This window comes from Mustela nivalis (genome assembly GCF_964662115.1).
Source record: "Mustela nivalis genome assembly, chromosome: 8".
NCBI classification, from domain to species: domain Eukaryota; kingdom Metazoa; phylum Chordata; class Mammalia; order Carnivora; family Mustelidae; genus Mustela; species Mustela nivalis.
The window spans coordinates 27,314,529-27,339,983 of record NC_139027.1 but is presented as its reverse complement, the minus strand read 5'-3'; positions in this window follow the sequence as shown (position 1 = coordinate 27,339,983).

Here is a 25,455-nt window from a genome sequence, read left to right as displayed (position 1 = left end):
GACCATTTCCTTACAACACACATGAAAATAGACTCAAAATGGATGAAGGACCTCAATGTGAGAAAGGAATCCATCAAAATCCTTCAGGAGAACACAGGCAGCAACCTCTTCGACCTCAGCGGCAGCAACATCTTCCTAGGAACATTGCCAAAGGCAAGGGAAGCAAGGGAAAAAATGAACTATTGGGATTTCATCAAGATCAAAAGCTTTTGCACAGCAAAGGAAACAGTTAACAAAATCAAAAGACAACTGACAGAATGGGAGAAGATATTTGCAAACGACATATCAGATAAAGGACTAGTGTCCAAAATTTATGAAGAACTTATCAAACTCAACACCCAAAGAACAAATAATCCAATCAAGAAATGGGCAGAGGACATGAACAGACATTTCTGCAAAGAAGACATCCAGATGGCCAACAGGCACATGAAAAACTGCTCCATATCACTCGGCATCAGGGAAATACAAATCAAAACCACAATGAGATATCACCTCACACCAGACAGAATGGCTAAAATCAACAAGTCAGGAAATGATAGATGCTAGCGAGGATGCAGAGAAAGGGGAACCCTCCTACACTGTTGATGGGAATGCAAGCTGGTGCAGCCACTCTGGAAAACAGCATGGAGGTTCCTCAAAATGTTGAAAATAGAACTGCCCTATGACCCAGCAATTGCACTATTGGGTATTTACCCTAAAGATACAAACGTAGTGATCCAAAGGGGCACGTGCACCCGAATGTTTATAGCAGCAATGTCCACAATAGCCAAACTATGGAAAGAACCTAGATGTCCATCAACAGATGAATGGATAAAGAAGATGTGGTATATATACATAATGGAATACTATGCAGCCATCAAAAGAAATGAAACCTTGCCATTTGCGACAACATGGATGGAACTAGAGTGTATCATGCTTAGCGAAATAAGTCAAGCAGAGAAAGACAACTATCATATGATCTCCCTGATATGAGGAAGTAGTGATACAACAGGGGGGCTTAAGTGGGTAGGAGAAGAATAAATGAAACAAGATGGGATTGGGAAGGAGACAAACCATAAGTGACTCTTAATCTCACAAAACAAACTGTGGGTTGCTGGGGGGAGGGGGTTTGGGAGAAGGGGGTGGGATTATGGACCTTGGGGAGGGTATGTGCTTTGGTGAGTGGTGTGAAGTGTGTAAACCTGGTGATTCACATACCTGTACCCCTGGGGATAAAAATATATGTTTATAAAAAATAAAAAATTTAAAAAAAAATCAGTTTCTCGAGCTTTCTTTTTCTTTTCTTCTAATGTCAATGTCTGGTTTTGGCATCAGAATAATAGTAGCCTAACAAATGAGTTAGAAATTGTTCCCTTCAAGTCCATTCACTAAAGAGTTTTTGAGATTGGTATTACTTATACAGTGAATGTTTCATAGAATTCACTAGTGAAACCATTCTGTGTCTTGAGATTTGTCATTTATTTTTTACTTTTTTTTTAAGAGAAGGCTTTTAATTATACTTTCAATTTATTTAAGTGGCATAGACCTATTCAGAATTCTATTTTAAATGTCTTCCTGGATCAATTTTGGTAATGTGTGCTCTTCAAGTATTTTTTTTTTTGCCTAAGTTATCAAACTTGTGCATAAATTATGCATAATATTCTCATATAAGCCTCTGGCATTTGTCATGAGATATACTTATAATCCTGTAATTCAGGATTTAACATAGAATCTGTTATGATAGTCTCTCCCATTCCAGATATTGGTAACTTATACCTTAGATATTATTTATCAATCCAATTAGAGGCTAATTTTTTTAAATTAACATATAACGTATTATTAGCCCCAGGTCTACAGGTCTGTCAGTTGCCAGGTTTACACATCTCACAGCACTCACTATAGCACATACCTTCCCCAATGTCCATAACCCAACCACCCTCTCCCCCCCACACACAACCCTCTGTTCTGTGAGATTAAGAGTCTTTTATAGTTTGTCTCCCTCCTGATCCCATCTTGTTTAATTTATTCTCTTCCTACCTCCCGAACCCCCCACATTGCCTCTCCACTTCTTCATATCAGGGAGATCATATGATAATTGTCTTTTCTGATTAACTTATTTCATGAAGCATAAGACCCTCTAGTTCCATCCATGTTGTTGAAAATGGCAAGATTTCATTTCTTTTGATGGCTGCATAATATTCCGTGTGTGTGTGTGTGTGTGTGTGTGTGTGTGTATGAATATATCACCTCTTCTTTATCCATTCATCTGTTGATGGACATCTAGGTTCTTTCTATAGTTTGGCTATTGTGAACATTGCTGCTATAAAGATTTGGGTTCACATGCCCCTTTGGATCACCACATTTGTATCTTTAGGGTAAATGCCCAGTAGTGCGATTGCTGGGTCATAGGGTAGCTCTATTTTCAACTTTTTGAGGAACCTCCATGCTATTTCCCAGAGTGGTTGCACCAACTGGCATTCCCACCAACATTGTAAGAGGGTTCCCATTTCTCCACATCCTCACCAACATCTGTCATTTCATGACTTAATTTTAGCTACTCTGACTGGTGTGAGGTGGTATCTCATTGTGGTTTTGATTTGTATTTACCTGATGCTGAATATATTGGAGCGCTTTTTCATGTGTCTGCTGGCCACCTGGATGTCTTCTTTCCAGAAATGTCTGTTCAAATCCTCTGCCCATTTCTTGATTGGGTTATTTGTAGTTTGGGTGTTGAATTTGATAAGTTCTTTATACATTTTGGATACTAGCCTTTTATCTGATATGTCATTTGTAAATATCTTCTCCCATTCTGTCAGTTGTCTTTTGGTTTTGTTGACTGTTTCCTTTGATGTGCGAAAGCTTTTGATCTTGATGAAGTTCCAATAGTTCATTTTTGCCCTTGCTTCTCTTGCCTTTGGCAGTGTTTCCAGGAAGAAATTGCCACAGCTGAGGTTGAAGAGGTTGCTGCCTGTGTTCTCCTGGATTGAAGAGGTTGAAGAGGTTGCTGCCTCTGTTCGCCTATGTTCTCCGGGATTTTGATAGATTCCTTTCTCACATTGAGGTCCTGAATCCATTTTGAGTCCATTTTTGTGTGTGGTGTAAGGAAATGGTCCAGTTTCATTCTTCTTCATGTGGCTGTCTAATTTTCCCAACACCATTTGTTGAAGAGTCTATCTTTTTTCCATTGGACATTCTTTCCTGCTTTGTTGAAGATTAGTTGACCATAGAGTTTAGGGTCTATTTCTGGGCTTTCTAATCTGTTCCATTGATCTCTGTGCCTGTTTTTGTGCCAGTACCATACTGTCTTGATGAGAACAGCTTTGTAATAGAGCTTGAAGTCTGGAATTGTGATACCACCAACTTTGGCTTTCTTTTTCAACATTCCTCTGGCTATTGGAGGTCTTTTTTGGTCCTATATAAGTTTTAGGATTATTTGTTCCATTTCTTTAAAAAAAATTATGGGATTTTGATAGGGATTGCATTATATGTGTAGATTGCTTTAGGTAGTATAGACATTTTCACTATATTTGTTCTTCCAATCCAGGAGCATGGAACATTTTTCCATTTCTTTGTGTCTTCCTCAGCCTCTTTCATGAGTACTTTATAGTTTTCTGAGTAGAGATTCTTTGCCTCTTTGGTTAGGTTTATTCCTAGATATCTTATGGTTTTGGGTGCAATTGTAAATGGGATTGACTCCTTAATTTCTCTTTCTTCTGTCTTTTTGTTGGTGTATAGAAATACAACTGATTTCTGTGCATCCATTTTATATCCTGACACTTTACTGAATTCCTGTACAAGTTCTAACAGCTTTGGAGTGGAGTATTTTGGGTTTTCCACATATAGTATCATATCCTCTGGAAAGAGTGAGAGTTTGACTTCTTCTTTGCTGATTTGGATGCCTTTAATTTCTTTTTGTTGTCTGATTGCTGAGGCTAGGACTTCGAGTATTATGCTGCATAGCAGGGGTGATAATGGACATCCCTGCCATGTTCCAGTTTTTCTCCATTGAGAATGATATTTGTGGTGGGTTTTTCATAGATGGCTTTGATGATATTGAGGTATGTATCCTCTATCCCTATACTCTTAAGAGTTTTGATCAAGATAGGATGCTATACTTCGTTAAATGCTTTTTCAGCATTTATTGAGAGTGTCATATGGTTCTTGTTCTTTATTTTATTAATGTATTATATCACATTGATTGATTTGTGGATGTTGAACCAACCTTGCATCCCTCGAATAAATCCCACTTGGTCATGGTGAATAATCCTTTTAATGTACTGTTGGATCCTATTGTCTAGTATTTTGGTGAGGATTTTTGCATCTGTGTTCATCAAGAATATTGGCCTGTAATTCTCTGTTTTCATGGGGTATTTGTCTGGTTTTGGAATCAAGGTAATGCTGGCCTCATAAAGTGAGTTTGCAAGGTTTCTTCCATTTCTATTTTTTGGAACAGTTTCAGGAGAGTAGGAATAATTTCTTCTTTAAATGTTTGCTAGAATTCCCCTGGGAAGCCATCTAGCCCTTGGCTCTTGTTTCTTGGGAGATTTTTGATGACTGCTTTTATCTCCTTACTGGTTGTGGGTCTGTTCAGGTTTTCTATTTCTTCCTGGTTTAGTTGTGGTAGTTCATATATCTTTAGGAATGCATCCATTTCTTCCAGATTGTCAAATTTGCTGGTGTATAGTTGCTCATAATATGTTCTTGTAATTTTTTGTATTTCTTTGGTGTTGGTTGTGATCTCTCCTCTTTCATTCATGACTTTATTTATTTGGGTCCTTTCTCTTTTCTTTTTGATAAGTCTGGCCAGGCGTTTATCAATCTTATTAATCTTTCAAAGAACCAGCTCCTAGTTTTGTTGATTTCTTCTATTGTTTTTTTGTTTTGTTTTGTTTCTATTTCATTGATTTCTGCTCTGATCTTTATGATTTGTCTTCTCCTGCTGCATTTAGGCTTTCTTTGTTGTTCGTTCTCCAGCTCTTTTAGGTGTAGATTTAGGTTGTGTATTTGAGACCTTTCTTGTTTCTTGAGAAAAGCTTGTATCACTAGATATTTTCCTCTCAGTACTGCCTTTGCTGTGTCCCACAGATTTTGAACCATTGTGTTTTCATTATCATTTGTTTCCATGAATGTCTTCAATTCTTCTTTAATTTCCTGGTTTACCCATTCATTCTTTAGAAGGATGCTCTTTAGCCTCCATGTATTTGGGTTCTTTCCAAATTTCCTCTTGCAATTGAGGATGTGATCTATTCTGGAGAATGTTCCATGTGCACTAGAGAAGAATTTGTATTCCATTGCTTTGGGATGGAATGTTCTGAATATATCTGTGATGTCCATCTGTTCCAGTGTGTCATTTAAGGCCTTTATTTCCTTGTTGATCTTTTGCTTGGATGATGCGTCCATTTCAGTGAGGGGAGTGTTAAAGTCCCCTACGATTATTGTATTATTGTTAATGTGTTTCTTTGATTTTGTTATTAATTGGTTTATATAGTTGTCTGCTCCCATGTTAGAGGTATAGATATTTAAAATTTTTAGGTCTTCTGAAGCTAATTAATTTTATTAATCTCTATGAAAATCTTGTAATTTCCTTGATTTTCTCTATTTTCCAAGTTTTATTATCATTCCTTCACTTTTCCTTTCTTCCTTCCATATTTCCTTCCTTCTAGTTTCTTTGTTTACTTTTTCTCTCATTTCTTGAAGTATTAATTTGTATCACAAGCTCATTAATTTTTAGATCTTTCTTCTTTTCTATTTTACATATTTAACACTATAAATATCTCTTTACCCATAGATATTTTTATATTTTTGTTATTATAAAAATATTCTTTAAATTTTCTTATGATTTGCTCTTTGACCCATGGAACATCTAGAAGTCTGTGTTTAATTTTCAAAGATTTAGGTTTTATGGTTATCTTGTTGTTATTGACTTCTTAATTTAATTCTTTTATGTTCAGAGAGCACACCGTATGATTTTAATCTTTTCAAGTTTTGTTTTGTTTTCTTTTTTTCATGGGCCACATATGATCTATCCTGCTAAGCATCCCATGCATATCCAAAAATGTATGTGCTGTAGGTTTTTGATGTACTGTTCCATAAATATCAGTTAGGTCAAGGTGGCTGTTTGTATCTTTCAGACTTTTATGCCTTTGCCAATTCTTTTCTTTAGTTGCTCTACCATTTGCATAGAAAGGATATTGAATTGGTTTTCTACTGATGTTGTAAAAAAAACACACAAATTTATTGTCTTAAAACAACATCTTTTTATTATCTCACAATTCTGTAGGTTATAAATCTAGGGAGAGCATGGCTCTGCTGTTTCTCTGTTTTTCTCTTTTCACGAGGCCAAACAAGGTGTTTCGGGTGCTACTTTTTGGATGCTTTGGGGATAAATACACTACCAACCTCCTTTAGGTTGTTGTGAAGAATTCATTTTCATGCTGTTGTAGAACAGAGATCCCCACGTCCTTGCTGACTGTCCTTCAGAAGTTATTTTCAGACATTCCTTGATTCATCTCTCCCTTCCTCCATCTTAAAAGCCACCAATGATATTTAGAGCCCTCTCACACCTCAGGTTTCTTTAACCTCCCCTTCTGCCTCATTTCTACTCTTTCTTCTTTTACTGACATGACTCTCCAAATTTTTTGCCTTTCTCATCTGCTTCTAAGATCTCATGTGATTGCATGGGTCTCACCTGGATAATCTAGGATAGCTGATTAGTAACCTGATTATATCTGCAAAGTCCCTTCATAGCAGTACCTAGATTAGTGTTTGATTGGTTAACCAGGAGACAGATCTTGGGGACTTTCTAGAATTCTGTCAACCATTGTTGTTAACATTATGTGGATTTTGCTCTTTCTCCCTTTAATTCTGACATTTTGGGTCCATGTACCTTGAAGCACATTTATTAAGCCACACACATTTATTTCTTCCTTATAAATTAACACTTTAATTCATAAGAAATGCTGACTTTGTCTCTGGCAATACATTTTGTCTTGATGTGTCCTATATGGTATATATATCCCTTCTTACTTTTTTATTTCTTATTTTTCTGTTTGCATGGCCTCTTTCTTCCACCCATTTACTTTTAGCATCTTTGTGTCTTGTATTTAAAATGCTTCTCATACAAAGAGTGTATAGCTGGATTGTAACTTTTTATATTTAATCTCACAAGACAGTGATATTTCTTAAGGAAAAGTTAGCAGGTGGTTCTCTTAGGGTTTCGAAAACCAATGTGCTAGCCTGCACTTGGCCCTGAACATTTGTTAAAAATCCTTCTTTTTTGTTTTAATCCCCATCTACAGCAGTCCTTACCTTCTCCCACTCATCTAAGGGCAAAAGCCAAGATGGGTCTCTTCTCTACTAGGAGAGGCTAATGTTTTCTTATTTGGGTTCCTTTAGTTTTCTATCCATTCTCAGCTTTCTGATGGGTTTTAATTTTTTTTTTTTAATTATGATGTAATTTGTGTTTCTAGCAAAGACAGAGTAAAAGGCATCAGGTTTATCCCCTTACCTCAAAAAATAGTTCTGACATCTGGCAATGGAAGACAAAAAGATACACCCTATAATTCCACAAGGTAAAATCCTGAAGACAGTGTCCAAACAGCAGTACAGGTAAGAGGAATCCAGGAGAAGACCTGTGGTATATAAATAAAAAGAGGACTAAACCATGTAAAAATTATGAGGCAACAAAAGAACAATAAAAATGCCACAGATCAAAACTATGAAACACAGACAATGCAATTTTTTGATAAATGTGTGTAGTCTTGTATACTTAAAATAAAAATTACATATGGTGGTAATGAGTAAAATATACTTCCAACTGTGTAACTTAGAAAAATAAAAATAAATCTAAAGAGGGGAGGAAGGAGAAAGTTTGAAAAGTAATAAAAGTTAGTAACTAGAACACAATAGAAAGTTTTAATAAAAACAGAATTCAGTATCTGAAAGAAACTAATAATATAAATCAACATCGGGAAAATCTGCTCATGAAAAAGAGAGAACACTTCAAATAAGCAATATTAATTTCCAAATGCAAACAGTAACTGAAATGTATAGAGAGGGTCACTACCCTAGATAGTTTTTGTAATATAAAGGGTAACTTTTGTCTGGGGTTTGGTGGGTGAAGGAAAAAAGGACTCCATAAATGTTTTGAATAGAAGACCTGGTCCAGCAGAAGAAACCATTCGAAAGTATTTTAGGAAGAAAAGAAAGATCCCTTTTATGGCATGCATCTTACAGAAGTGGTAATGTACGTGGGTATTTGTGTTAGGAAGAGTAGCTGAAAGAGATTACTATATTCAAATATCCCTATAAAGTCATTTCCAGGCTTACCATAATTTCATTGTCTTTTATGTGGATCCGGGGTACTATGGAATTTTTTGAATCCTCTAATGTTGGGATCCCCTTGGGAGGAATCGCAGGACAGTTTTGTTTCATAATTAACCCCTCCCTACAGTGAGCAGGATTATAGGACATCCCATTGCCATTTCCCTGTGGGCTTAACCATTATTATTCATGAAACTCTTACCCAGATAATTTTTGTCCATTTTCTACCACTTGAAAACCAATTAAAGATTCTTGCATATTTTCTCCTGCAAGTCATTTACAAATGACAGAATCTAGGAGGGTATTTTACAAAGATTGTCAGTGGATCGTCTTTTATTAAGAAACATAAATTCTCTGAAAGATCCAATATACCCCTAGGAAAAAGCTGATGCTGACACACTTTCAGAATCCCTGCAGTTGACTAGAAATGACATTTAAACTAAAGGCCCAGAGAGATTTGACAGCATTCTCTCGAAAGCATTATGACAGGAACTCCTTTAGTTCTATGAATTTTATATGAACATTTTTTCTCTGAAACTGACAGTTGGAGATAGATTCTGTTATTACTGAAAAGTACAGACATGTCCTTTTAGTTCAAAATGAAAACAACCATCAGTGATAGATAAATGTTTCTTTTCCCCTCTACTTCATCTGTTTTAAGTTACAAACCCTCAGGGTAAATATGCCTAGAATGTAAACAAGGTTTTTGGTTGTTTGTTTGCTTTTATAACAAATGTTACTTATGGTATGATATGTCCAAGATTTACCTAATTCTTTGTCAAATACTTAACCTATTCTGCAGATCAGTTATCTCAGTACTGCCCTAGCTTATAATGAAACAAAACTAGAACTGTCCTGAACTCATCATATTTTTCATGCACTTCCCGAGTTAATAACCTTTCATATGACTTGTAGTTTAGAGAGACATTAACTGACCAAGCATGAAAAAGAGAAAAGTTGACAAAACATATTATAGAATTCTAGAATGTCTAAAATGAGAATAGATCCAGAAAAAATTTTTTTTAGAGATGTGGATTTTTTTCCCATTCAAAATAATGGGAACACATTTTTGTTAAATAATAATAGTAGATAAAGTGGCATCTCTTTGTTTAAAATGTGCATAAATACATTCCATAGCTATTTTTTTAAAAGATTTTGTTTATTTATTTGTCAGAAATCACAAATAGGCAGAAAGGCAGGCAGAGAGAGAGGAGGAAACAGGCTCCCTGCTGAGTGGGAAGCCCCATTTGGGCTCCATCACTGGCCCCTGGGATCATGACCTGAGCTGGAGGCAGACGCTTTATCTCTGAGCCACCCAGGTGTCCCCATAGCTATTTTTTACCTTACAAATAATCAGAGTAAAATGGACACTCCAAATAATAAAACAATAGGAATTGTCCTTATTTTGGGAGTGTCCGTGCAATGTTTAAGTTTTACCATTCTGGATTTAAAACTTTATAGTTTATACTAGTACTTATTTTTGCCATTTGAGGTTTGATAAACTTACACCAATCAGATTGATAGCTACTATTTTTTACAAATGAAAGCAATTCTTTCTTTTCATGCTTTGCATTTTATATTCTCTAAGCTGACTATGCACTTTCTCTTCTGAATTGTCTGATACCATTTTTTCTTTCTTGCTTGTAATACTATTGAGGCTGTGATGAATTTCAAGGCATGCATTATTGAATATCAATTCCAGATATTATCTTCAAGAGGATATGTGAATAGAGAAGTGGTTTGAAGAACTTAACTTTCAGTGGATCTGAAACTTTATTGGAAGGGTTTCTAGTAAAGATATAGTTATCCCACTGTCAGGAATATTAGGAATGGCTTTTGATGATTTTCAAATATGTGCTACTAACTAATAAATAATACACATTATTACACAAACATTGATAATAACTAACAAATGTCATGGTAATCAAAATAGCATAGACTTTAAAGCTAATTTCACTTAGCTTTCATTTAAAAAAAAAGAGACGAGCCAAAAATTTTCTAAAATTACTCCATTTTCATTGGCTATGAAACAAGTGGAAATAGCAATGCAATAAGTTCTCTCTCTATATATATGTATATTTACATACATATTTCAGAAACAAAATTAGATGCACAGCAATACAGGAGACTTTGAAAAACCGAAGTTCAGACTCCAGCCTCATTGTTTACACACTTGTGTTGATGAAGCTTTTGTAGAATGCAGCTAAAATAATATGTAAAATAACATCATTCAGTTGTTTAACAAACAATGCACACTTACAAAGGGGAAAATTTATGATTGAGAATATTTTAACTCAATTTGGAAAGCAATAAAATCAAAATAAAGCCTAAGGCCATAATACAGTTAGTCATAATACTGTCTTCACTGTTTACTTCCATTCTTAGTATTTAGCTCTTACCATATGCTTTAAAAATGACACTTATGATTTTTTCCCTTCATTAATTCCTCAAAAATTAACCTCTGGGTTCTCATCATTCTGTGTGCCACACTTTGACTTGGGAAATAAATGAAGAAAAAAGAAAAAGAAAGTTTGCTCATTAAATGGAATTCAAATGCAGCATGGCCCAGGAATATTGGCTGTACTGCTTAATATATACCAAGGAATATCAAGCTTGAATAGATCATCCTCTGCAAGGCAGGTAAAATCTATTTATACTTGTGTGTCTTTGGAGATTGAAATAAGTTAAAGCCTCGGTAGGGTTGCTGTGTCTGAACTCTGGGATGAATATTTATCAATATTTCCTTCAGAGTTAATTCTATTTGTGTCCTGTTTAAGACATCTTCACATCCCAGAAGGGCATAAAGAGATATTCACCTTAGATATATATAGTTTAAGATATTCTAGAAGTTTTATTACTTCACCTCTCATGACTAGCTTAAAATACAAATGGAATGGTATGGATTGGAGTCAGAAAATATAAATCACTCTTTTAAAAGTTTTTTTTTTCTTTTCTGAAAAAGGTAGCAGAGAAATGAAAAATAGCAGAAGAGCTAGAGTATTTAAAGAGTTTATGTTTGTTTACTGATGCAATTGATTGATTGATTAATGGATTGATTTTCCCGACATCAAAGCTTGTTATCAGCTTATAGAAAATACCCAGGAGGAAGGGAGAAATTAATGATATCAGCAGAAATGAAACATATAAGATGGCGTTGGGAATGTGAGGAATGAGTAGTTGGGACCTATTACCTAGGTGTGGGGTTTTTCCACTGACAGAAGTGGAGGGTTTTCTTGCCTTGTATAAGAGTGCAAAAGGTCATAGGTTACATGAGCACAGTGCAAAGGAAACTTCTGCTTGAGTAATTTCATTTTCTTAATAAAGTATAAGGTGGTGTCAATTAGCTGAGAGAGGTCTGTAAGAGCAGGATTTCAATGGAGAAGTTATATTACATCGATATTTTAGGAAATGGGAATGCAAATTATTGTCCTTTCCCACAGTTCATAGCCTCCGCACCCCCCCCCCCCGCCATATTTCATGCTTTCCTGTAAGGCAGGGGGAGTGTTTGAAGATGTGTGTGTGTGTGTGTGTGTGTGTGTGTGTAGACTAAATGGGATAAATGTAGATTTTAGCTTTGTTTTAAGTGACTTCTTATCCACTGTTGATAGCCTTACACATGTCAGATAAACAGGATAAACAGCACTTTCTATACTCAAGAGAAGATTTATCAAAGTAAAAACAATGAGTCAAACATGAAGGGACTTCTAGTGAAGGATAATGATGCTTTTGACCCAGAACCATGCTGGAGCGCAATGAGGACTGATTATGAATTACCACTATAGTGTAAGTCCTTAAACCATGACCTGCTGGCCCACCGAGTGCTATCAAGTGAACCGTGGCAACAGGGTAATTTCCTCCCAGTATGTAAGTCCCATATTAAAAAGGTTCTGGGCATTCTTGGTACCACTGTACTGTAGCAATATGAAAGTTTTGCAGCAGATGGGAAACATTAAGAAACATAAAAAAGTTATTTTTTATTTTATTTTTTTTAAAGAATCTCCCAAGGAAATCTTACATAGAAAAATTGTAAATTGCAACTCCAGTGCCTTCAGGGAGGCTTTTATATTTTACTTATTCTTGGGATACATTATAGTGTGTTGCTTCAGAATTTGTCTCAATTTGCTTTTCTTCTTTAGCTTTACTAAATGCCAGGTTTATAAAATTATCCTAAAATCACACAATAGAGGGGTGCCTGGGTGGCTCAGTCAATTAAGTGTCGGCCTTCAGCTCAGGTCATGATCTCAGGGTACTGGGATCAAGCCCCTTGTCCAGCTCCCTGCTCAGTGGGGAATCTATTTTTTCCCTCACCCGCTGCCCCTCCCCCATTATCAAATAAATAAAATCTTAAAAAAAAAATCACTCAATAGAAAAGAATTTTAAAAGCCTAGTAAACTTTATACATGTTGAGGCAGGAGAGATATTTCTCCTTATTTTGATACAAAACTGAACCCAGAAATTATTTTCCTTTTTTTAAAATTTCATTTGCTTACTTTGTTGGAAATTCTCTTGGTCTCTTTCTCTCTTTCTCTCCTTTTATCCCTTTGATCACTTCCTTCTCTCTTTTTCCCTTGAATTTTTCCCAGATCTTTTACATATAAAGTTCATAGGCTGTTTTCAAATATATGAGAATCAAAAAATCAATCTTTATTCCTTTATACTCTTTTTTTTTTAGTTTTATCTCCTTGATTCTTCATTTCAATAATCAATTTTGACAAAATTAACTCTACAATTACCTCTTAAATCATATACTTAAAAAGTAAAAGTGCCAGATACATTACTATGAGTAGTTGGCTTAACATACATGTTATTAACTTTCAAACTCATTAATTCATTCATGAAATATTTACCGAGGGTATCTACATGAATGAAACTATAATAATGGTTTTCCTACAGCCATAGCTGAGGATGGATGGTTTTCCTAGAGTCATAGCTGAGGATAATTCAGTGATTTGAAGCAGTAGGAAATCTGGGTGATAACCATCAGATCCTGAGATAGATTGCCCAAGTTTGAATGCTAGCATTCACATTTATTATTTGGAGGATTGTGCAAGTTACTGAGGCTCTCTGAGACTCAGTATCTTCATCTGTTAGTGAAGACAGTGCTAGTATTTTCCTAACTAAACTATTATTGTGATTTAATGAGATGATATCTGAAAGGACTTTCACTAATGATGGATAGAGAATAAAGGCTGAATAATGTTACTTAATGTTATTATCAACTTGCAAGTATAATCAGTTACTACTTTCTTAAATATTTCTACAAATTAGTGGCACCATTTTCCCATTTTTTTTATTGGTGATATGGTAGGCAATCAATCACAGGATTTCTACGTGTATTATGTGATTATATATATATATATACATTTCAACCAATTATCTCTACATTTGTGTTGGTCTCCATAATGACCCTGTACTTCAAAGTCTAAACAGTGATGGAATATTTCTGTTCATGACAAAGCATAAAATCACAAGAATTTCTAATTTTATAAGGAATATTATGCTATAATGTGAATTTAAATGTAATATATGATTATATTAAATATACAACTTTTATGTTTGTGAAATATGGGGTAATACTGGAATACAATATATTGATGTTTCTACTGATCATCTCTGACTTAAGGAAATATAAAAGATTTTATATCCTGTTTCTAAAATTTAAATTCAATTAATTAACATATAGTGCATTATTAGTTTTGTAGCCTTTTTTTAATATCCTTTATTTTTTTAGAGCAATTTTAAATTTATAGAAAAAGTTTGTAGTGAGTACAGAACGCCCATATCTTCCTACTATCTTTATGTCTGCACATAGTTTCTCCTATTAATAAAATCTTGTGTTAGTGTGGTGAGTTTGTTACAATTGATGATATAGGATTGATCAATTGCTAAATTCCATTGTTTACATTAGGGTTTACTTTTTCTGTTTTATAGTTCTATAGATTTTTCCAAATACATGTTATGTTCATTCTGTGTATCACACAGACTAGATTCACTGCTCTAAAACCTCTGAGCTTCCATATAAATTGAGAAATGAAATGATTCCCACAGTCTATCACCTCACATAATTACTTTTCTGGGAAGAAAAAGTGTTAGCCCTCTTAAGATCTACTCTTCCAGCAAATTTAAAGTATACAAAACAGTATTATCAACCATAGTCACCATGCTGTATGTTACATCAGAACTTACTAATCTTACAACTGAAAGCTGGCCAACCTCTTCCCATATCTCCTATGCCCACCCCCCAGGCCCTGGCAACCACCATTTTACCCTTTCTATGGTTCATTTATTTACTTTTTTAAACATTCTGCATGTAAGTGATACCACATAGTAATTGTTTTTCTCTTTCTGGTTTATTTCACTTAGCAATGCCCTCAAGGTTCATCCACATTATTGTAGATGGCATAATTTCCTTCTTTTTTTTTTTTTAACAGATGATTGATATTCTATTGTATGTATTTACCACATATTTTGATCAGTTATCATCAGTTGATAAATACTTAGGCTTTTTCCACGTTTTGCCTACTGTGAATAATGTTACAATAACTTGGGAGTTAGATATCTCTTGGAGATAATTGTTTTGTTTCTTTTGGATACCCAGAAGTGGGTTTGCTAAATTGTATGGTAGTTGTCTTTCTAATTTTTGAGGAACCTCCATACAGTTTCTATAATGGCTGCACTAGTTTACATTCCCACCAATAGTGTAAAAGTGTTTTCTTTTCTTTACATCTTTGCCAACATTTGTTTTCTCCTGTTTTCATAACAGAGATTTGCTCTCATATGAGGTGATACATCTTTGTGGTTTTGATTTGCATTTTGCAGATGATTAGTAATTTTGAGCATTGTTTCATGTATCTTCTGGCCATTTGTATGTCTTCTCTGGAAGGTCAGGTCTTTTGCCTATTTTTCAGTTGGATTATTTGTTTTTGTTTGTTTTGTTTCATTTTGCCATTGAGTTGTAGGAGTTCCTTATATATTTTGTATATTAACTCTTTATTGGATATATGGTTACATATATTTTCTCCCATTCCCAGGTTGCCTTCAATTTTGTTGGCTATTTTCTTTGCTGTACAGAAACTTTTAAAGAGGAAGGAAGAAACACTTCCAAACTAATTTTAGGATGCTCAGCACTGCCCTGATACCAAAGCAAGTCAAGAACACTACAAGAAAATAAAATCATAGGCCAATATTTCTGATGAACATAGATGCAAAATTCTCAACAAAGTATTAACAAACCAAATCCATTGGCGTATTAAAAGAATAATATACCATGTTTAAATGGGAATTATCTCTGGGCTACAAGGATGTTTCAACATATGTAAATCAATTAATATTATATGCCACATTAACATAATAAAGGATAAAAATCATATAATCCATATGATCTCAAGAGATGCAGAAAAAAATTGACAAAATCCAACATTTATTCATGACAAAACCTCTCAACAAATTGGGTATAGAGGGAACATGCCTCAATTTAATAAAGATCATATATAACAAGCACATAGCTAACATCATACTCAAGAGTAAAACCGTTACAATCCTTTCCTCTAAGATGAAGGACAAAACAAGATTATCCACTTTTACCAAATCTATTCAACATAGCACTGGAAGTCACCACCAAAAGAATTAGTTAAAAAAAAAAAAAAAAAAAAAAAAAAAAAAAAAAAAAAGAAAGACCATCCAAATCAGAAAGGAAGAAGTAAAATTGTCTGTTACAGAGGATGTGATCCTATATATAGAAAATCCTAAAGTCTCCACCAGAAAATCTCTTAGAAGGAATAAATGAATTCAGTAAGGTTGCTGAACACAAAATCAGCATGCAAAAATTGGTTGCATTTCTATACACTAACAAGGAATTATCAGAAAAAGAAATTAAGAAAACCATTTCATTTTTAATAGCATCAAAAGGAATAAAATATATTCAGGAATAAATTTACCAAGGAAGTTAAAGATCTACATGTGGAAAACTAAAAACATTGATGAAATAAATTACAGAAGATTAAAAATAAATGGTAAGATGCTCCAGACTTAAAATTGTAGACTTAATATCGTAAAAATGTACATACTATTCAAAGCAATCTACAGATTCACTGTAATTTAAATGTAAGACCTGAAATTGTAAAACTGCTGTAGAAAATATAGGGGGAATGCTCCTTGACCTTGGTCTTGGCAATGATTTTTTGGCTTTGACACCAAAAGCACAAGAGACCAAATCAAAAATAAACATATGGGACTTCATCCTTTTACTTTAATCTATCTATATTTTTACAGTGAAAGCAAGGTTTCTTGTAGAAAGCATAGAAGCATAGACTTGTGTTGTTTTATTTTTATAATCTACTCTGTCCATCTCTTTCAATTCATGTACCTAGAGGACTCAAATTTAAAGTGGCCATTTATATAGTCATACTATTGATATATCACAAATATCACATCTGAAACTGTTTCTATTTATTACCTTGTTCTTGCTTATTTTGGTTTTCTACCTTGTTTTGCTTTCTCCAGTTTTAATCAAACATTTATGTGATTTAATTTCTTTCTTTTCTTAGCATACAAATTATACTTCTGAAAATGCTATTGGTGATTGCCATAGAGTTTGCAATATAGATTTACAACTAATATTGGGTCACTTTCAAATAACACTATACCCCTTCAGAGGTAGTGTAGGTACTTTGCAATAGATTCTTCCCAGTTCCTTCCTTCCATTCCTTAATATTGATGCCATACCTTTCACTTGTCCATAAATTATAATCACCCAATATATTGTTATTAGTATTTTAATAAACTGTGTTATCTGTTAGATCAATTAAGTATGGTGTTCTTAAAAAAAATGGCATTCTAGACAGCAAGATAGTTACGAATTATCTTACAATAAAGAATTTACCATAAGGAGAAAAAAAAAAGATTGGCATTCTTACCACACTAGAAATAAAATCCAGAGTCCTCTTTCATTATGTCACAATATGTTAGCATGTGCTTAAATATTTCTTTCACATGTGTTCTAGTTTATAGTTTCCTACCTTGATATGTTTTATTTTAATTTTTAAGGTTTATTTTGTTCAAATTATTTTAAAAAGTTTTCACCTTTGAAGAATAGCACTTAAAAATTTTTTTCCCCAAGTGTAAGGGTGATCCAAATTAATGTGATGACATTACACATGTAAGGATCTCAAAAAAGCAACTCTAAAAAAGAACTGGAACTCAACAAAAAATCTTTTATAGATTGTCCAAAACCAATTTGTAGAATATACAGTGGGGAAGAATGAGCATGTTTTAAGGTAAAAAATGAGTTTGGATTTTAAAGAATTCTACTGTTCAGATTTGTAAACTGTATTGTACCCATATTTGACATCTACCTTCTCAGTAAAAAAAAGAATGGTATTAAAATAAAATCAATTTTAAAGAGTTAGAGTAAAGGATGGGAAGTGCTAGGTATGGAATTGAAAGAGCTAACTAGGTAAACCGAGGAGCTCAAACTTAAGAACTTAAAGATTTGAAGAAAAGTCAAAATTATAATTTAACAAGACAATAGATTATTAACGAAAGCCAATAAATTCAAGCAAAGGAAAAAAATGAATGAAAACAAAGTTTTGATTGCTAGTTCTCTCCCTTATTAAGTCAATTAAAATTTATTAACATACAGTTATATCTAGGTAGAATATTAAATTTTGCACAAAATAATCAATAGTCTAATTTATTACAGTATTTATATCCAAGAGAATTTAAACCATTACTTGTTTGTTTTCCATTTCTTTGTTTTAATGGTGGCTAAGGCATTCAACATTCTACTTTTTTTATTTTTAAAATTTTTCATTATTTTTTAAATTTTTAAAAAGATTTTATTTATTTACTTATTTAGAAAGAGAGAGAGCAGGCACTTGTGAGAAGGGGGAGGGCCAGAGGGAAAGAGAAATTCTCAAGCCAACTCTGTGATGAGGGAGGGGTCAATCTCATGACCCTGAGATCACCACCTGAGCCAGATCGAGACAGTTGCCTAAGCAAATGAGCCCCATAGGCATCCCATAATTTTATGTTTTTTTATTTTGTTTTGTTTTTGTTTCTCTTTTTACATTTTGAGGGTTAAGTGTAGAGACATAGAAATCCTTTCTTCATGACAATTTGAAATACTTCCCAAATGGCTCAAATAGTTCATAGAATAAACCAGGTAAATTTTCCAAGAAGAAGAGAAAGTTCATAGCATGAGAGTTTTGTACCAGTGGGGTGAAAGACCAGAGTTCAAAACAAAACAAAACAAAACAAAACAAAACAAAAGACATTTGCAAGTTTTATTTATGTTAAGGAAATAAATAGGGGTGCCTGGATGTCTCAGTGGGTTAAAGCCTTGGCCTTCAGCTCAGGTCAGGATCCCAGGATGCTGGGATTGAGTCCTGCAATGGGCTTTCTGCTCATCAGGGAAATTGCTTCCCCCTCTGTCTCTGCCTGCCTCTCTGCCTACTTGTGATCTCTATCTGTCAAATAAATAAATAAAAACTTAAAATAAAATAAAATAAATAAATTGGTAATACACATTTTTAAAGAGGAGATTTTTTCATGTGATTTTAATTTCCTTAATTCATCATAGTCTGATATTTTATGAGACTAACACTGATGAAGAATTTCAATAAATCTCCAAATGACAAATAACAAGGAATTAACTAATTCATCCAGTTTAGGGAACATTAATTATGTAATGGTGTGTGTGTGTGGGGGGGGGTGGTATTGGTAAAGAAGTTCCTGTCTTAAAAGCTAAGGAAAAAATTTACCCAGGCTTTTTCACAAAGAGAATGTTTTCATATTTGTTTTAAAGATTGAAAGATTCTAGATTTAAAGATTAAAGGCTCTAGAATCTTCCTTTTGAAAGACACAGGTGATTTTTACAATCACACGTTTCAGAAAGTACCACTTTATAGGGCAGTAAGAATCACATTCGCAGTTCCATATATTGTTCCAGTAATGTTATATTGCTCAATTCATTTTCTCTTCTGAGGAGTCCCTCTTCTGATCTATGTTCATTTGAATTTCTTTCTATCTTCCTAAAGCCAGATTGGACATCAACTCTCCTAACCCATTTATTCTGTGTTATCTGTGTACCTCACACATAATTGTTTTTCAGGAATAAAACTTTTTAAAAATGAATTAGCTTATATTTATTTTTATGAATACCAATATCTAATGCCTTTTGAGAGCTGACAATATGCCATTAACTTCATATTTTATCTCACTAGGTATTCACCGAATCTCAGTAAAAGAGTGTATCAGTTCAGAGCTCAATTGAGAAGCTGAAACACGAGGAGATATTTTAAAGGATTTGTTACAGGATGTGTTGGTTATCAATTTATTGCCTGATAGCTCCAAATGACCCCTTCGATAATTGCTCTGTGATAAACAGCCTTTAAGCATTTCTCCTGTAACCTGAGTTCAATGTTAAGCTTTCTCGGCAGAGGGCGCCGGAGAGACACTGCAGGAAGAAGGGGCTCTAGGCCATTTCCAGGGACCGTCTGGCCATCAGCAGGTGGGGAGTAGTGCCTGGGGAGTTAGTCCCAAGCATCCTCCCAGATTTTGGACGTTGTGACCTTGCAGCACCAGCCTTGCAATAACCTTTTCTCAGTCCTCTAGACATGCAAACCAGAAACCTCTTCCCAATTTTTGTGCTCTGAAGGCTTCCTGCCAGCTCTGGGCCACAGAAGGAGGCTCTTATCTCCAAAATCTGTCCTCACAATCTTGTCGCCACTGTTTGCTGACCATCTGTTTCCCACCTGCACCCCAGAGCTCACTGCTCACCCAGCAACTGGAGACCAGCTCCAACTGAGGCCAAATAAGTGAACATTTCATTAACCAATGAAATGGACTACATTTTCTCTAGACAAATCTGAGCCCTTCTAAGTTTGTCCTTCCTTGCTTATTTTTGCCTCAGCTCTAAGATACCATTATAGTGTTCATATAGTTAATTCTTTTGTCAAAATAATTTTTATATTAAACTTCTCCTGTTTCACCTTTCATGTGACTCTGTTTTCTGATTGAACCCAGACTGCTATAAGGATTTGTCTTTTCATAATTATGAGAACGTTTGTGTAGTATCTCTAAGGCTGTTGTTCTTATGTCTGATGTTGGGTCTTGAAGTCTTCCCAAAAGGCAATAAAGAAGGAAAAAATTATGTAAAGTGGGAGAGAACAAGAATAAGTCAAGACCCACAGCATGTGTTGGATCTCAGTTCTCATGTCCTCTGATCTTGATAGTGTGGGTATCTCACAGGATTTGGGGCACTTATTAATGGAGGTATGCACACACATCCAGCCCAAGAGGTGCTGAAGCTGAGGGAAGATCTGAGAATGTAGAATTATTACAGGCCATCGCCACAAGTTAGACTGATAAATGTCAATGTGTGTAAACTTCACAAATGGCCGTTGCTTCCCTTCTGCCACCCAACAGTTTCTGGTAGTCCATCCTAACCAAAATCATACAGAGCAATGTCATTCTCTGGAATTTAGTTCAGCCTAGATGAGTTAATACCTAACAAAATCTTCACAGTCCGCCCCTGGTCCACATCTAAAAACCTCTCCTTAAATCATACTTAATCTCCAATGAAAGGTGAGAGTAAAGGGAATAAACTGCTCTACGAGTCCCGAGTAGGCAAGTTGCTTTTCAGTATTCAGGTGACAAGCAAATATTGCCAACTTTCCCTGCGTGGTATAAAGGATTTGTTTCTTTTTTCAAAGGGAAGAAAGCTATAACCCCCTTACCCTCCATCTCTGTTACATGTGGAAAAACAGGAGTTGATAAGTATTTTCCTGCAAACTGAGAGATGTGTAGTGACAGGCATCACAAATAATTTTGCTTTTTTTTTCTCCCCAGCACAAACCCGGGGCAGGGTCCTTAGTGTCTAGCATAGTGCCTGATACATAGCATCTGCTCAGTGGATGTTTGCTGACTTAATGGGCCCTTCTGCTGACTCCAGGACTCAACACTACATACACAACAGTTATCTAGGAGAACAACCTATTGATTTACTTACCCTTACTTTGCCATTTTAAATTAAACTCGGTGCATTCAGAGAGAAACTGCACTGACCGTAGCTATCTGGTATGTGATTCAGATTAATTGCTGCTGTAGTCATTCATGAGTTTTGGCACTGTTTGTATTTTGGTAAGCAAGACTAGGGGAATTTATTTTTGGCCATCTACATCAATCTTTATTTGGACAACTAAATGAATCACTATAAAACCCCACTGTCAAAACCATCGATGTGATTTGGTACCACACAGAGTTAGTGATTACCTGGTCTTAGAGTTCCTTGGGGTTTTCTGCTGTTGAGAATATCACCTGCATCTTTTGACTGCAAGTATTTGGGGCATGGAGCCAGTTCCCATTTCACGACATAAAGCTGTTCTGGGCATGTAGAAACCATACCAATCAGCACTTTTTAGAAAATGAAACAATTTGCAAGGTCCTGAATGATAGATGGCAATAAGGAAATGCATTGTACTGTGCTTTTGAAGTAAAATTTCAACAGTAAGTTTGCTTATATACATACCCGTTTGCCCTAGAGGGTCCTGGATTACACCAGATGCCTTGCTGTAAGTATTAATTGTATTAATTTTTGCTTCCCAAATTATACCTGTTTGATTGTAAATTATATGGTCATACTTACTGTGATGCCTTCTCTGGGGTTTCACAAGTGGATAAGTTTTAGCAGCCTGCAAACAATTAGATGCAAATATTTACAGCCTTCTGGAAGTGGCAAGACAAAAGAGCTATAGTAGATGTTATACAGGTACAGGTAAGGGAACAATGGGTCAAGGAAAGTGGATAGAAGAAAAAAATATATCCAGGGAGAAAACAGAAATGAGATTATAGGTTGGGAAAGAATAAAAAAGGCATCATGGTACTAGAAGGGCTTATAGAGGTCAAAAGTGGAAAGTCAGCAAAATCTGGGAACAGCAATTCTATAGGCTACTGCTTATTGCACATCTATTATGTGCCGGAACTCAGGCTTAATGGTTTATGCACAAAAATGTATTAAATCCCCACATCAACATAGAAAATAAATATTTCTGTCCACATTTCATAGATAAAAGTGGGCTCAGGAAAGTTTAAATGATTGCTGAATGATTTATATGGTGGGACCAATTTATGAAACTGGATTCATGTGGAATTCAAAACCCTGTACTTTGAATATAGTACTTTATAACCTTCCTTGGGGCTCTATTATTGATGACTTCTGATCCCCAGGCCTTATACTTTGTATTGTATGAAGCCTGGCAAAATCTTACAAGATTTTGTGAAAAGGCAGAGGAAAAAACTAAGAAATAGCAGGTAAATAATTTTTCCAAGGCCTCTTTGGGACCAGGCTAGGACCAAATACAAACAAGTTTAATATGATAATAATACTCCTACACAGTGATAGCTCAGCAATGAAAGATAAAGGAAATAAAGATTTAAAAATAAATATTTAAAATCATTGTTTCAGAATTACGCTGAAATTTACATATAGCAGAGAGTCCTTCTTGACAATTTATTCATCGAAGTTCTACTGTGAAATTTCTATTTATTTGTAAGTTTTATATTTACTGTTAAATATTATTTTAAAGACCTTTAAAAATTAGGTCTGTGATTAGTGTTTTTCAATATGTGGAATAAAAATGTAAATCTTTTCATGGTCATTGATTCCTTGACCACTTTCAATGGTCTTCAAGTCTCAGTGCAAACTGTCTTTGAGTTTGTCCCCAGTTTTCTCAGGGCTCATTTGCAATGTCTTCAATTAGTGTCTAGAGATCTAATGAACTTTTCATACTCTGTTAAATCCACAAGTGCCTTCCCAGCAGCTCAGAAATCACATGCCACCAGTATCTCTATAAGTAAGACTCAGAATTTTGTCATAAGAGGAAAGACTGTGGAAGAAATGCATGGCTCTAGAACACTGAGGATTGAAGGTAGTTTCTACTGGAGAAGACAATACGTCTGCTTATTAAAGCATGGACATTTACTGAATTTGTATCATCTTCAGTGCATGGTTAAATGATCATAGAATTTACTAGGAAATCCCTTTCCTCTATGGATTTAGACCACATATTTTTGAAAATTCTCAGCCAGTAGGAGGTATCACTGACTACCTCAGTAAAAGCTCTAGTCTCCACATGTAGCAAAACTCTTCCTTATTTTTCTTTTCTTCATATCTCACCAATTGTGTATTCAACAAATCTCCTGTCAAGTCTTTGTTAATTACCACATCATCCTCATTTGCCAGAAGCATTGCCATTTTCTCACCACTGGGCTGTCTGCTTCTCTTTCTTCTTCTCTTAGATCAGCAAAATTTTCCTATTAAGAGTCAGGTAGTTTCAGTGTTGCAGGCCACCTGTTTTCTTTCGCAGTTACTCAACTCTGCTATCATAGCATGAAAGAACAGTAGATCTGTAAATCAAAAGGTATGGCTGCTTCCAATAAAACTTTATTTACAACAACAGGAAGCAACCAGGAAGTCATAGTTTGATGACGGTTGAGTGTACTGTGTCTCTTCTTAGGAAAACACACACACACACAGATACAAACAGATGATATTTCATGGTTTAGAACAGTCTCATATTTGGTGCCTATTGGTCTGTGCAATCCTTTAAGGCTGTACTCCTATTATTACTGACTTATATTTCTTCTTTTATCTTCTAATACTTTCACTTAGATAAACTATATTTCAGTTACTCTTCACTTCTAATTGTTGTTCCAATACAGATGTTCAGTGTTTTTATTTATTTATTTATTTATTTATTTATTTATTTATTTATTTATTTTTATTGACTGGTCATAGAGAGAGAACACTAGTAGGGGGAGTGGCAGGGTGAGGTAGAAGCAGGTTCTCTCCTGAGCTAGGAGCCCAATAAAGGACTCAATACCAGGACCCTAAGATCATGACCTGAGCTGAAGGCAGATGCTTAACTGACTGAGCTGCCTAGGTGTCCCAACAGTGTTTTTGAAGAACTTTCATAAGCTTCTCCTTCTGTTGCCATGACTTTATGCTTTTTCACATATTAGTCTTATTCACTGACCAAATCTCACTGTAGATTGTTCTTTGGGGATCTTCTCAAATTTCTTGGCTTAGTGGTTATTTCCTCCACTGAATACTCAAAGCATTGTGTGTATACCTCCTTTATCAGTTTTCATCCTAACTTCCACATATTTATTTGCATCTAGAATCCCCATTTAAATGAGTTCTTTCACAAATCAAGAAATCATCATCATTGACTTCACTACAATAGTGTAATAACTGCATGTACTAAATGCTCTGTAATATAGTTAATTTATAAGTCTAGCAGTCATTCTGCAAATGTACAATGAGTTCCTATCATGTAAAGGCATTGTTTGAGGCTTTGGAAATAAAGCAGTGGACAAACAAATTAAATTTCTGGTCTCAGGGAGCTTATATGCTAGTAGAAAGGAAATGTGTAATAAGCAAGGAGATAAATAAAAGGATGTCAGGTAGTGCTAAAAACACTGCAGAATAAGGTAATAAAGAGTGAAGAAGAATTGCTTTATATTAGATCAAGAAAGTTTTCATGTATGAATTCGAATGTGAGCATACTTGAATGAAGTAGGAAATTAATTCAATACCACAATAAGTGTTGAATAAATGAATTAATTACAAGGACAGATGCATTTAAATATCCCATGGTTTTCTGCATGCATTTGACTCTTTTTACCCCTCCCCCCCAAGGTTTCTGCTTTACCCACATTGAGATAATACACTAGTTAATTATTTGGGAGAGGATCTTTAATATGCCTGAGTGATTTAAGTTATCCCCATAAGTTACATCAAATCACTTTGTCCATGGGGAGTCTTTCACTAGTAGGAGAAGTACAGCATCTCCTCCCCACCTCATTAGAGAAGTACCAGAGTATTTGGAACCATAGATAAAATTTAACCCTTCCCTCCTCAAGTAATCCCAATATTCTTTACTGATTAGACCTGGATCTCCCTAAAATGGGCCCAATTAATTCTTCAGCTCTGTTCCAAGAGCATTTTTATAATCTGCTATTATAACACTTAGTACATTGTTTTAAAGTTAATTGCTTATACATATATCTCATCCCATAAGCATGGGAGCTCTTCCAAGGCACAGACTCCATCTTACTCATTTATAGATTTTATCAGGATGCCTGGCACGGAGT